The sequence below is a fragment of the Castor canadensis genome, chromosome 15, assembly GCF_047511655.1.
Source record: "Castor canadensis chromosome 15, mCasCan1.hap1v2, whole genome shotgun sequence".
Classification (NCBI taxonomy): Eukaryota; Metazoa; Chordata; class Mammalia; order Rodentia; family Castoridae; genus Castor; species Castor canadensis.
The window spans coordinates 61,347,090-61,361,702 of record NC_133400.1 but is presented as its reverse complement, the minus strand read 5'-3'; the positions used below and the strand labels follow the sequence as shown (position 1 = coordinate 61,361,702).

Below are 14,613 nucleotides of genomic sequence, written 5' to 3'. Positions count from 1 at the left end.
AGAGCCCAACTTGAGGTTTTACCAGAGCCTAACTGACCAGAAGGAAGGGAAACACCCAACACCTGCCCCATAATTTTCTTGTCTCACCAAAGGGTGGTATAGGGGGCACTGAGACACAAAAAGACAGATGTACTCCAAGGTCTGGAGAACCATCCCCAACACGTTACCACCTCATCAGTGGGACTCCTGCATAGCAGTTGGGGAAGATAATTGAAAAGAGTGTGTACCACAGGCACTGTTTAAGAACAAGTCTCTAGGAAGCCTAAAAGATACCGAGTGTCTGTTATATACCAGGCTGTAGCTTATTTGCTAAGGACATGGTGCTGTTATACAAGAATGCTCTTCTCAAAGAGCTTATGTGCCAATGGAGACAGAAGAAACATAAACAATGTAATTTCACATAGCTATCAGTGGTGCAAGAAAATAAAGTGATGGAAAGTGGTGGACATAGCTACTTTAGCTAAGGTGGTCTAGGAAGATCTTCCTGAGCAGGCGACATTTGCTCTGGATCCTGAAACAGAGTCAACCTTAGGCTATTTACCTTTTGTACTGACCCTGGAGACTTGCATGAACAGACATGGACCTCAGAGAAACTGACAGAAACATAATCCAACACTCAATGTATTCAGAAGATCAACTCTTTGCTCTCTAGTGCCTATGATTACTACAGGAATGTTACATGGGGAAGAAAAGCCACCAAATCCTGAGTGAGTCATGTTAATTAAGCATCCAGATCCACACATCTCCCCAAAGTTATCGCCTTGTTGTTACCAAGTCTATCTGAATTTCGTGCCTTCTTTGTTCCGATTGCTTTTCATATAGTACTTGGTTCATTTAGGGTATTATAATAATGCTCTTTCAAATGATAGAGTCCACAATATCAAAATACACTGTATCTGTGCAAATAGGGGATATAATGATATGTATTGAAAGCTACTGAATAATGGGGATGGTGGTAGGGAAGGGGTTAGGGAGAGTAATAGAAGGGGTTGTACCGATCAAAGTGAAGTATACTCACAGTGGGGATACTTCAAGAAACCCCTTTGAACACTGACCTTGGAATTCATAATGAAAGGACTGTAAAATAGGTACAGTGTGGGGGGATACCTTGGGAGGGGGGAGGGTGAATGGAGGAGATGAAGGTGAGGGTGATGAAGGATATGGGTGATGGGCTTCATATGCATGTATGAAATAGTATGATGAAACCTCTTGCAATTGCTTTAAGTAGGGCAGGGAGGGGGTTGTACGGGGGAGATGGTGGGAGAATCTAACCAATCTATAACCTAAGGCTATGGGAATTATCACAATGAATCCTCCCTGTACAATGAATATATCCTAATAAAAATGAGAAAAATAATAATGCTCTTCTTCAACAAAAATTTTCTGCAATTGCTTAATCTATCTTCATATTTACTTTAACCATATGACTTTATTTCTATATGCTCATTCTATATTCTATTTCTAGCTGCTTAAACATAGCAACTGCAATGAGTTTATTTCAGAAATTGTGCATTTAGTCAGCACAGTTCCTATTTTAACATTGTTTCTATGGAAAAGTCAGATTCAAATTATATCATTGTGACAAATACTGGTCTTTCCAGAAAAAAAAAAGCTAGATTCTGTATATAATCAGTTAAAAGTCTGAAAACAATGATTTTCATACTCTTTCCACGAAGTGAAAGTGCTATATGTAAAATAGGAACTCAGGGCTGTTCTCAATGAAGTGTGACGACAGATTACCACCTGCCATCCCACCCCTGTGACAGAATGAATATCAGTCACTCCTGGGTTTATATGAAATTGTAATATTCATTTCTAATACAGTTATTTACATTATAAAACTGGTGAGGAGGGTTTAGAAACCAATACAGTATGGCTGGGGGCATGGCTCAAGTGGTAGAGCACTTGCACAGCAAACATGAGGCTCTGAGTTCAAATCTCAATATCTCCAAAACAAATTTAATGTATTGGTTTACAAATGGTGCTCCTTAAACATAGTTGAATAGTTTTCTGGAATTGCCAGAAAGAAGTAAGGGAGAAAAAAAGAAACAGAGGGAGGCTGGGGTTGGAGTGTGTGAGGTGGTGACCAGGCAAGACCTCCTGGCCCACATTTGTCAAGAGAGATGGGCTAGGTGGGCATAATGTACAATCCACATGGCTTCCTTGCACAAATGTTACTTCTCTTTCCAAAACATCAATACAGGTTTTAAGTCTTCTTTTTCATCTGGTAAATCTAAGATCTGGTTGCCACCATTGTGTGATGCCTCTCTGCCAATACAAAGACTCCATCTACTGCTTCTGCAATAGGAAAAGAAAGAAATGAGGGTCCAGAAAGGACTTGGGGGCCAGCTTGGAAGTGACAAATTCCATTGGTCAGGTGCAGTTACCATGGTCTCCCCCTGAATTCAAGGAAGTCTGGGCACAATGTTTTTGCCTCAAGGCCGGACTTCTGTCTCAATGACAGCAGCTATGTATGTATTTAATTATGTATAATATTTCCAAGGGCTACAGTAATTGAAAGAAGTGGGTTTTGGCTGAAGTAAAATTGTAAAGGCCCGATCCAATGCTAAAAATAAATATTTCAAATCTAGGATTTATCAGTTTAGGTATCCTTCTGAGAATGTCAGGCTTTCATGGTTTGACCAAGTTGAGGGACACTGTTGGCAACAGTGATGTACTGACTTGTCAGAATCCAGAAAAAGACAAAGTCACATATAGAGATGTTGAGTTTATATAGAAAGTATTGTTACCCATTATCCATCCTATCCTTTCCCTAGTCTGCCTTCCTGGACTACAGAGGCTGAAAAACTCAGGTCTGAATTTCCCAAACTCTCTTGCAGCTTAGATTCTGAACATGATTTAGATTTGACAAACCAGATAGACTCCATGTGCGATCTGGCATTTGGAAGTAAGGTATAGGTCTCATGGGTCGGTCTGCCTTCCATTGCTGACAAAGCACCCAAGATACAACTTAAAAAGAAGAGAAATTTTGGCTCACATTCTCAGAGATTTCAGTCTATGCTTGTTTGGCCCTTTTGCTTTTGGACCTGTGGCGAGGCAGCGCGCCATGGTGGGGAGAGGATGGTGGAGGAAACCTGTTCACTTCATGGTGTCTAGGAAGCAAAAAGAGAGAGTGGCCAAGGTCTCAATATCCTTTTAAAGGGAATGTCCTCAAAGACCTAACTTCCTTCTATTAGGCCTCATGTCCTAAAGGTTCCACTGCCTTCCAATAGCACCCTAGGCTGATGATCAAGCCTTTAGCATGTGGGCCTTGAGGGACATTTCAGATCCAAACCCTAACATCTTGCCTTGGTGGTTTTGCTGTTTCCTCTGCAGGCCTCCATGTGGAGACATTAGCAGATGTTCCAGGGACCACACATGAGCTCCATGGGTGTCAGGGGCACAGTGTAGGCCATTGATGTGGCTCTGTGGATCATTCTGAAGCCACAGCATGGTAGCTTCTTAACCATAGCACTTCCTGACCTTGGCACAGCGTGGTGATTCATCAAGCTAGTACCAGGAAAGAGAGAGAGGCACTTGGATGCTGATGCTCTGCCGTGTGCTTTGAGAGTCATTTATCAAAAGTGGCATAGAGTTCACTTATTTAGCACCTCCCTTCTCCCCACTCATAAGATCTTAATGACTTTGTATATCACTTAATAATTCTTACAATAATTCCCTTCCTGATTAAACTAGCTAGGATGGATTGTGACTGATACATACCCAAATGTGGGACAATTAATCTTATTAAAGTAAAGAAAAAGTATTATATGGGAACAGCTTGGCAATTTACTTAAATGATCTCCTTAACCTCCTGTACCAGGATAAGTGCCACTCTTGTGTAGAACATTTTATGCTTAGCATTTTGTGGAAGCTGGTAGATTTTACAAATGAGTTGAGCTTGGCTAACAAAGGAAAGGAAAATAGCTGAAGAAATATGACAGAGGCTGCAAGCTGTCTCTCCTTTCATAGTGGGGAACAGCAAGTATTTTCTATAAAGAGCCAGACAGAAAATATTTTTAGGCTTTGAGAGCCATATGATCTCTTTTGCAAATCCTCAACTCGGCAATTTTAGTGTATGGCAATTGCAGCCAAAGATATTACATAAATGAATAGGTGTGGCAATGTCCTAACAAATCTTTATTTATAAAAACAGGTGGTAGGCCAAATTTGACTTGCAGATCCTTCTTCATAGTAACAGCATCCTCAAATTTAGATGGGCACATAGTTACCTAGGGTAAAGACTACATTTCTCAGCCTTCCTGTAGCTAGGTGTTGCCCTGTGGTTAAAGGTGATCTGTGAGATGCAAACAGAAGTAGTGTGGGCAACTCCCAGGAAGAACCATTAAAGAAATGATGGGGAATAGGGGAGCATGCATTTCTATTTCTTGTCCTGCCTTTCTGCTGACTGAAATGGGGGCATAATAGCTGAAATATGAGTTGCAATTTTAAACCAATAATGACCTCAGAAAAGAAAGCCAAGACTTGAGGAAGCAACATGATAGAGGGTGTCTAGATCCCTGACATCTGGGAATGTCAGGTGGACTTCTTGAATATGAGAAAGAAGTAAACTACTATCTTGCTGAAACCATTAATAAAAGACCATGAAGTGATGTATTCACTACACGAAATAAGGCTATTAGAACTTGGCTTAAAATGTAAATGCCAACTTTAGGTACAAAATATAAAATTTTATTTTGTTTATGGTATTTGCAATACTAAATTTCTGAATATAAATTCTCTTTGTAGAAAGTTGTTGGGTGTTTTCATGATATGAAATAGAGAAAACTAAATTTTATTAGAGAGAAGTAAAAGAAGTTTGCATCTAGTTATAAAGTTTAGATTAAAAATTCATAATTAAAACATTCAGCAATTATATAGTCAACTGCCACTGTGTGTAGAGTATATTTATATCCCTAATCTAGTACTGGACTATGGAAATAGCTTCCTTAATCAGTTTAGCAAATATTTCTATGTACAAGGTAATACCAGAAAGGTGGTTTTTCTCTTCTGTACTCAAGTCCCCATCACTTGCTATGATCAGAGTATCTCATTGTTTTCCTTGGTTAAGAAGAGAAAGGCTGAACTAGACAAGAGCAGAGTTCCTTACAGCCTTGCTATTTTAAATGTGGTCCTTGGGCCAGCAGTACCACCTAAAAGCTCGTTGGGAATGCAGAATCTTGGGCCACACAATATTAGTATTCAATTTTAATAAGATCCCCCAGATAGAATGCATATCTATTAAAGTTAAGAATACTGCTTTTCAATTCTTCCTCGCTGACATCAAGAAGCAAACATCCTTGATCTTCTCCTGGCTCCTTCAGTCTCACAAACACTGAATACCTGAATAAAATTCTTCTGTATTCCTACTAAAGTACCCACTAAAAACCAAAACAGAAGGAAGACTAAAAGTAAAATACGTATCTCAAATCTTTACCTTCTTTCCTTTTTATGGGTTCAAAGTGCTTCTTCTTACTAAAAAGCACCTGGGATTTGGCTCATCTCTGGTCCTGAGGACAAAGAATGAGATTTCCGCAATAAAATACCATATCTGTAGAATCCCTATGGATCCTGCAGAGTCAAACTCTGATAAATAAAAGTAATTGTTTATTCCTTGAGACAACAATTTTATTGAGTCTGCAATAATACATTCCTATTTAATATTATTTTCATTTAGTATCTGTTTCATGAGTGTTATAAACAGCATGAAAACTTATATTAGAAAGTATAAATTGCTTTCTCCCAAAGAAAAATCTCCTTTTGCAGTCCTATTTGGTTACTACTGCAAAGAACTTAAAGAGAATCACCAATCTAGCCATAACTGAGAAAATAAAAACTGAAGCAAACTTAAAAGCTTCTAGAATTAAAACACTAAAAGGAAATGCAAAAATCATCTCTAATCTTTGTAAAAGAATGATACTAGCTACTCATAATTTCTAGCATCAACCAGAAAAAAGTCTCATATGAAGCATTAGAGTCAGGTGCTGGCAGCTCACACCTATAATCCTAGTTATATGGAAGGCTGAGATAGGGAGGATCATGGTTTGAGGTCAGCCTGGACAAACAGTTTGTGAGACCCCATTTCCAAAATAACCAGAGCAAAATGGACTGGAGGTGTGCAGTACAGCACCTGCATTACAAGCACAAAGCCTTGAGTTCAAAACCCAGTCCCACCAAACACATTAATAAATAAAACATGAGAATTTTAGGTAGAACATAAAATTAATGAAAATATCCTCTTCTTCATGGGTATTTAAAAATAGATGGGGTAGAAGCCAGTCATGGTTTAACTGTGGCCTTGACAAAATGTAGATAGATTCTATAACTTCTCAAGGTTCAGTGAATAATCTCTGTATAAGTAGTACTTACTATAAATAAAATTTTGTAGTTAGGATAAATGCAAGTGTACTTTTGCTTATTGGAGTTTGGACTGTAAGTGCTCCCTAAAGACCCGTGTGTTAAAGGTTTGGTCCCCAGAAAATGCGCTTCTGGGAGAAGGTGAAACCTTTAAGTGTAGGGTCCAGGGGAGATACTTAGGTCATTGGGGGTGTGCTCTTGAAGGGGATAGTGAGATCCAAGCCCCTTCCTCTCACTCTTTCTCTCTTTCTTTGCTCCCAGCCATGATGTGGGAAGTTTTACTCTACCACCTACAACCAAACCAAAGGCCTAAAGGCAACCAAAGGCCTAAAGGCAATGGATCTGGCTGATTGTGGACTGGAAACTTTAAACCATGAGACAAAATAAGCTTTTCCTCCTTATAAGTTGACTATCACATGTATGTGTCATAGGGACAGAAAGATCATGAACACATTCCTTATCCTAGTCCATTTTCTAAACTTTGGTTGAAATATTCAGAAATATTGGCAGCCATATTTCCTCTTTGGAAGAGGAAACAGGTTGTAAGATTCTTGAGCCCTGTTATACTGGCAGTTTTAGAGAATTTTAATGCCTTCCATTAACTTCTTAGAATTCATATCCTCATGTGCTTAAAAAGTTATTTCCCCTAAGGCTGGAGGCACGGGTTAAGCCGTAGAGTGCCTGCCTAGCAAGCACAAAGCCCTGAGTTCAAACTCCAGTACTGCCAAAAGAAAAAAAGGTTATTTTCCTTTCAGTTTCACATCAACTTGTGTCTAAATTAAAGGTCTATTGAAATGTCTGATAAAGTGTAGGGAGAGTCATCAGAGGTCAGTTGCTTTAATCTGGCAATTTGAGGGGACTGACCATCTTATCTTTCCAAGGACTAAAGGACATGGGACTTTGAGTGCTAAAATTGAGATAGTTGGTCACCCTACACTTTAGTAATATAGTTTTCAGCATACATCTGTGAGCCACTGTGCATGTGTGTCTGCTGTGTTTGTATGTATGTGTGAGTACACATATGCTCAGTCAGATTCATCATTATCATTGTCTTTTGGTTTAACTTCATTTCAGAGGACAGAAAAATGGCCAAACAATTATAAAGCTATTTCCAATTTATGAGATATGTAAAGAACTGGGCAAGGAAGCCAATAATGAACTATTTATCAACTCATTAAAATAGAAAGTCCTAAAGTTCGGTATCTGTATTGTTAAGTAAAAAAGAAAAGAATTGCCAACATAGAGACCTCCCATCTTGATGATGGTGCATGTGAGCAGTTCTTTTGAAATACTGCTTACATTTCAGCCTCAGTGAACCTTTTTTTCAGGAGTGAATTCATCTAGAAACGTGAGGCTGACAGACTGAGCTTGAGGTAGCACAGATAGAAGGCTTTCTCTGGGCTGTGGCTCATCTTGTGTAATGAAAGTGATTTCCACTTTCTTGTCAATTCATTTTTTAAAAAGCATTCTTAAAATTGCAGAATTGGCTTTACCTGTTTCTTTTAAGACAACTGATTCTAAGTTGTTAAACTTATAACTTCTCAGACCAAAAATGTTACAAGAATGTTGGAGCAGTTATTGCAAAGGACATCAACTCTGGTTTTTTTAGACTGAAACAATAAAAATTAATTACTACATAATTATATTCCAAGAATACATACCTTTACATGTAAGCAAAATTAAATAAACAAATCCTAAAGTAAATAATATCCAGACAGAAAATTCTTTCCAAGAAATGCATAGACTTCAGGAAATCAATGTTCCCCAAGATAAGCAGATGATTTTGGCTAGTCCAGCTTCTGTTCTGTTCTCAGATGCAAGACCACAGAGGGCAGCTCTGACAGAAGGGAGGTCTGCTTCCTAAAAGTATAGTGTTCAAGACCAGGTGCCCTGGAATACCTCCCCCGTGTCACTGTGGAGCCAGAGTGGGGCACAATGAGCAGTCCATGGCCAGATCAACACTGAAGATGACAACCACTGCAGACATCATCATGAAACTTGCTGGATTCCTGGATCCTTCATACAGTTGCTGTATGATCTTGAGCTCAGATTCTCAGCTATAAAAGCTTGATGTCCAGACTATGTTTGAGATGTTCTTATGAGCTTTAAGTGATACTCCTTAAAGCTCTAGAACAATGCCTGCCACCTAAAATCTCCATAAATATCACCTCTTGTTCATGTTATTCTGTCACAGGGGAGGATTCCATTATCCACCTACTCACTAAGGGCTGATAGTCATTTAGAGGTCAGACCTCTTGGCTCTTTCTATAAGTTCATGATCAGCATCTATGATTGCTTCTTTCCTTCCTTCCTTCCTCTCTGTGTCTGACTATCCCTCCCTTCCATCCTTCCTTCATTCTTTTCATCTTTCTTTCCATTCTTTTATTTCCTAAAATAGAGTCTCACTCAGTAACCCAGGCTGGCCTCAAATTTGCAATTCTCCTTCCTCAGTCTTCCAAGCGCTGGGATTACAGACATGTACCACCATGCCTGGGTCTGATTGCTTCATCTTACAGGATAAAAACTAATCCACTAGATATAACATACAGCTTCCTGCAACATGCCTTTCCCATTTCTTGGTAGTCATACTTTTCATAATTCCTTCTTATCTCTTAAGTTTCAGCATTAAATCAGGGTAATTTCTTTGTCTTTTTAAGGATGTGACTTTCAGTGGTAATCTAATTTATAGTTATTTAAAAACAGAACAAAACAAAGCAAAAACATATAAAATACTCTTCATCTGCCCCCTTCAGGTAAAGATGACATTTAACAATAATTGAGAAAATAGATTCTTTCTGAAAGACACGTATGATTTAGAACTGTACCATTGTGTCTCTGAACATAATTTGTACCACTTATTAAAACTTGAAAAGCACTTTAAAAACTTGGAAATAGAATTTTCAAAACTATTTTAAAATCTCTCAAGAAGCGTCAGTGAATTATTAAGGTTTCTTTTAATAAAAATGCAACATTAGTGTGTAACAAGAACCAATTGATGCCAAGGAAGACTTAAAGGCATAATTTCAACTAAACCTTTTGCACAGTTCATGGATGGGGCTGAAAACTAAAAACTGTAAATACAGTCAGAAATCTACTTTCTTTTGTGAATTTATGTCTTGCCTTGAACGAACTCATTTAGGGATGACAACATTCTAAAAGAAAAGGATGCTAATTAGTAACGTGAAAGCATAAAACTCATTGGTAAAAGTAAGAATATAGTTAAATTCAGAATGCCCTAATAGTGCTGCATAAACCAGTTCTATCTGTTGTATGGTGGTTAAAAGACAAAAATGTTTTTAAATAGCTGTAATAATTTGTTAAGGGACACAGAGTATAAAAAGACATAAATTGTGACATCAGAAACAAAGAATGTGGGAAGAGGGTATAAAAGTGAAGTTTTTAAATATGATAGCATTAAGTGATTATCAGCTTACAGATTGGTGTATTATAATTACCAGATGTTTTATGTGACCTGCCGCTGCCTTTCCAGGGCATGTGGTATGTGTTAATCATTGTGGGATCATCAGAGGATAAATTCATGGAAAGGTTCAATTTCATTTTGATTCATCAGAGGGACAAGGTGGAGATGGTTTTAAATAAGTAAATAAATAAATAAGCACTTTCAACAACCTAAAGGACTGTTGCCTGAACTTTACACACACACACACACACACACACACACACACACACACACACACACACACGTGTTACAGAACACATAGGTGCCTCTGTTGTTTGAGATTTCTTGCCCAGCAGGACACAGTGCAACTTAAAACCCAAACATCTGCTCTTGCGACTAACACCATTCAGGCCTCACAGAAATTCTTTTGCCTTCTGTCCTCAGAGTCAAAGGTGGTCACATTCAAATGCTGTAATGTTTGGGTTGTGCTATTAAGAACACTAGAGGCAAACACTGTTTCTGAAAGCAGAGAAAAAAACCAAATAAATCAATTCACCCTTGTCATAGAGAGAACTAACGTAGTACAGTCTTGCCCAGGACATCAGCGTCCCCATGAGCCCTGGCAGCCTTTTCTTGCTTTTCCATTACCTGTTTCTGGTGGTATGTAAAAAATCTTTGCAAGAGTTGCAACTGTCAGCAAAAAAAATTTAGATATTAAACAATAACATACCCAAATCAGAATCTACCCAGAACCTTCATGAATCTAAAGAAAGAGTAATAGCGGGGGTGAATTTTCAATGTATGTTAGATGCATGTATGGAAATATCACAATGAAACCCATTTGTGTAAATAATATATGCTAATAAAAATAAAAATTAAAAAAAATAAATCTGATACTAATACTTTACATTGATGCCAACTGTATATTGACCACTCACATTGCAAAGAATTTTATATGGATAAACTATTCTAAGCTATTTCCCAAGATATTAAAAAAAATTTCAACTTTACTTAAAAGTATGTGTTAATTAGTTATAATTTTTATTTTCCCTCTTAATTTCATAGTAATATGTATGAAAATAAATTTAATTAAACGTTTTCCTTATTTATATTAATGTACATTTTTATGAAAATGTTTTCATATTTTGGACATTTTAATAGAATTATACTTTTTCTATCCCTTTAGAACACAAATTATGAAAGAATATTAGTTATAATAACACAATTAGTGATTTTTGCTGAAGGGAAGATAAGAAAAATTAATTTGATGGATAAACACATGGTAAATTATTACTATATCTCTTTCATTTACTACTTACGCAAATATTGTGAGCCTAACCACAAGATAATCAGACATTTGCAATAATAATTAAATTTATTTGTCTTTGATATTTTCTTAAGAAAAATGCTAACTTTACCTAGTTTTTTTACTTTTCAGGGTGAAGGCATATTTGTCAAGAAAGCACAATGTAATATTTATACTTCATTTATAACTTTTAAGTATTAGACATATGGCATGTGGGTGTTCATTTGTTCTCTTGCCTGGGTCTCCACAAACTTAGAGGAAGGCCTGACAACTATAAGAAATAAAAAACAAGACAAAACAAAACAAAACAGACAATACAGCAGAAGGAGGATCCTGAAGTTGTAGGAGCTGCTATTCTCTCCTCAGGCTTCTCCAGCAAAGCCCCTGGTTTTTACCCCCTTAAGACGAGCCAATACAGTCATGCTGTGTTTGCTCCCACAAGAAAACACCGTTTCAGGATGGCTGGGGCTATTCCAGAGTGTGTTGTTTTCCTTTGTCCAGTGGCAAAGATGTTCTCCAGATTGAGAGAACCCTGAGACTGTTCGGCGGTTATTGGCTTTGAGTGTGAGCTCACGTGTGAAGTGCAACCTTTTTACCATAATGCTAGAACTTTACCAACCCATCCTTGAGACATTGAGATTCTACCTGTTCTCCTAGGAAAAATGTCACATACAGAATGAAAAAGAGCATATCATTATTAAATTTCCTGCTGTCAAACACCCAAGAGTACGTATCTATTTAGCTATGCCTACTGTTACACAGTTAAGGTTTAAAGTCCTTTACCTCTGTCCTTTCTAGGTACTTTCAAAGAATTGGCATAGTTAGGAAATTCTGCACAAAAGTTCTGAGACCTGCCTGACTCAGTTTCCCCAACCCTACTAGTTCTCATCCTTGGGCATTCTATGCCTAGGTGTCCTCTTCTACTGAACGGGACTAACAGCTGCTTACCCCAAAAGGTGGCTGTGAGAACTACGAGTTATATATTCCTACAATAATACATGTAGTAAGTGCTATGTGTAAAAATATGTGAATTTTAAAAATATTTTTAGTTATGTCCCTTTTATAAGAATCTGGAAGAACAGTATCAGGACATATGTTTTGAGGTGACACTTCTGCAAGTCCATGAAGAAGCTGTGACACTGGAATATTGAAAGATCACCATATCCTAGACTTTAGGCCATTTCAATTGCATGATTAGTTGGCACAACACCTTTTCCCTGCCTCCTAGCCAAATCCCCTTCTAAACAGCAAGCCTATTACATCATAATTCAATGAAAAGCAGTGAAAATCAAAACCAAAAGATAGCTGATGACTTAGGATCACACTTGTGTATAATAGACCTGACAGGTCTTCCATATCTGCTACCTGCTGTGAATGTCTGTGGCCCAAACACTTGGGCAAAAACTAGTCTTCTCATGCTGAGGACAAATGAATGGAGGCTGTTTGCCTAAGCCTCAAGAATTGTGTCACTGACACACATGACAAGTTTAAGCACAGTCCCCCTCTCCCTTCTGCTTATCTCCAAAAGAGAGGAGGGTGGAAGGCAGGGGAGAATGAGGCATGGACCAGGAAAGGAGAAAGAAAGATCAGGAGCTAACCTCAGTATGTTTACAGTTACCATATTTTTTCTCAACGGAAACCCTAAAAATCTCTTTTGAAACCCAGAGGTTTTTGGCATAAAACTTGAAAAAGCCTGATGTAAGAGGTGAAAATACTGTTTTTCAATCAGGCTCAAATTTCTGAAATAATGCTCTCTTTTTGCATGTTTTCGGGAAGGATGTTGGTAAAATGGTCACAAAATCTTTAGCAGACACATAAAATGGTCATTCTGTCGTCTTTGAGCTCCCTTGCACATATCCACAGATGATTTATAGATTTACTGGCTTTAAGCAATCTTTATATCAGATACTTTAAAACTTTTTAGATGAGGTATATTTGGTTTCATGTGCTTGCTTAACAGGTTTGTAACTAGGCAAGGATCATGTCTTTCCTATCAAATTTGATACAATTCTTGGCACAGGAGTTTGCATGCAGGTGCCCCAAAAATATTTACTGTTGACTATTAAAAAAAACAATGAAAAAATAGTTCAGCTTTTGTGGGGTTTTTTTTGGGGGGGGTTGGCAAGAGAGGAAGAACAGCCAGAAATCAGTAATTCTTGAGAATTAATCACCATTATCTGTGATTACAAAAAAATACAAGCATCAAAATCTAAACAAAAAACTGCACCTAAAGGTACATTGATAATGAAGAAAGGGAGGGAGGGAGGAATTGAGGGAGGAAGGAAGGGAGAAGGAACCAAGGAAGGAAAGAAGCAAGAGAGGGAGGGAGGAAGGAAATGTAGTTAAAATAAAAAAATAAATAAAAGAACATAAACTAAAACAATGTAAAAATAATTAGGCTGAGTCTCTAAATACACAATAGTCTCAGAAGGAAAAAGGAGAAAGCACTTCTCATTCTTTTACAAAAGGTTATAAGCACACCTGTAGCTACTAACATCATCTTGGTAGAGGTGTGTGTTATTTAGGGTACAGGATAAATATCTTTGTCAAGGAAATCTTCAAATACAGTGACTAAAATAAGGGCTGTTTATTTGTCTACTGTAGTGGACCAGCTAAGGTCTAGTTCAGGGGTCTGTGAATACTACCCTCTCTTGGGCAAAATCTACCCCACTGCCTGTTTTGGTTCCTGAGGTAATTGTTTTCTACACCTTTAAACAGTTCCAACAAATCAAGAACAGTATTTTGTGGCAAGGAAAGATTACATAAAATTCAATCTTCAGTATCTGAATAAAATTTTATTGAAACACACCAACTCTCATTCATTCATTGACTCACTCGTAATCAAGTATGGTCAGTGGTTGCTTTTGTACCACAATGACAGAGTTGATTAGTTCTACAGAGACTGTATGACCCTTCTCTGCCTACCCAAAGCCTAAAACAATTATATTTGGTCCTTTACAGAAAGAGTTTTCTGAGCCTAGTTCTATGGTGGCCTGGCAGCTCTTACCTGTGTGGTTCATTCCCAACTATTTCCTTCCATCTTTGTGCTGTTTAGGTTGCGACTGCTCAGCTGCCATGATCATGCCACTGCCTGCTAAGGATGAATTTCGTCCTCTCAGAATTCATATGTTGAAACCCTAAACCTCAATGCAACTGAATTTGGAAATAGTCTTTAACAAAATAATTAAGTTAAGTGAGGGCGTAAGAGTGGAGACCTAATCTGGTAGGATTTGTCTCCTTATGTAACACCAAAGAGACATTAGACCTGTCCCCCTCTCTTTCTGTGTTAGCATAAAGGAAAGGCCTTAAGAAAGTGCTATGCAAACCTGTTGAAGACAACTCACCAGAAATTACATAGATGTTGCATACATACCCTTTCAAATGGAGATATCCTACACATGGGTAATGTTAAAATTATAAACTAAAAGCAAGGAGCATGGTTTTTGCATGGTTAACTGAAAGCCTGACATGGCTTGAAGTACATATATAGAAACTAAACCTTAAAAAATATGATTACCTGAAGTCTATCAGGTTCCACATATAAAGTCCT

General features: G+C 37.8%; 2 long non-coding RNA genes across 3 annotated transcripts in view; both read right to left on the bottom strand.

Moving 5' to 3' along the window:
• The window catches only part of LOC141417482 (uncharacterized), a 70,742-nt gene that overhangs the window by 49,714 nt on the left and 6,415 nt on the right, over window positions 1–14,613 (bottom strand). The gene's annotated exons all lie outside the window — the stretch shown is intronic.
• LOC141417483 (uncharacterized) overlaps window positions 1–14,613 on the bottom strand; it is a 40,242-nt gene that overhangs the window by 19,998 nt on the left and 5,631 nt on the right. The window contains exons 2-3 of one of the 2 annotated variants that reach the window (XR_012442061.1): window positions 5,438–5,510; window positions 1,940–2,298 (exon numbers count right to left, since the gene is read on the bottom strand). The exons of the other annotated variant lie outside the window; for it this stretch is intronic. This is a non-coding gene — a long non-coding RNA (uncharacterized lncRNA). Of the gene's footprint in view, window positions 1–1,939; window positions 2,299–5,437; window positions 5,511–14,613 lie in introns of those variants that run through there. 2 annotated transcript variants of the gene reach the window in all.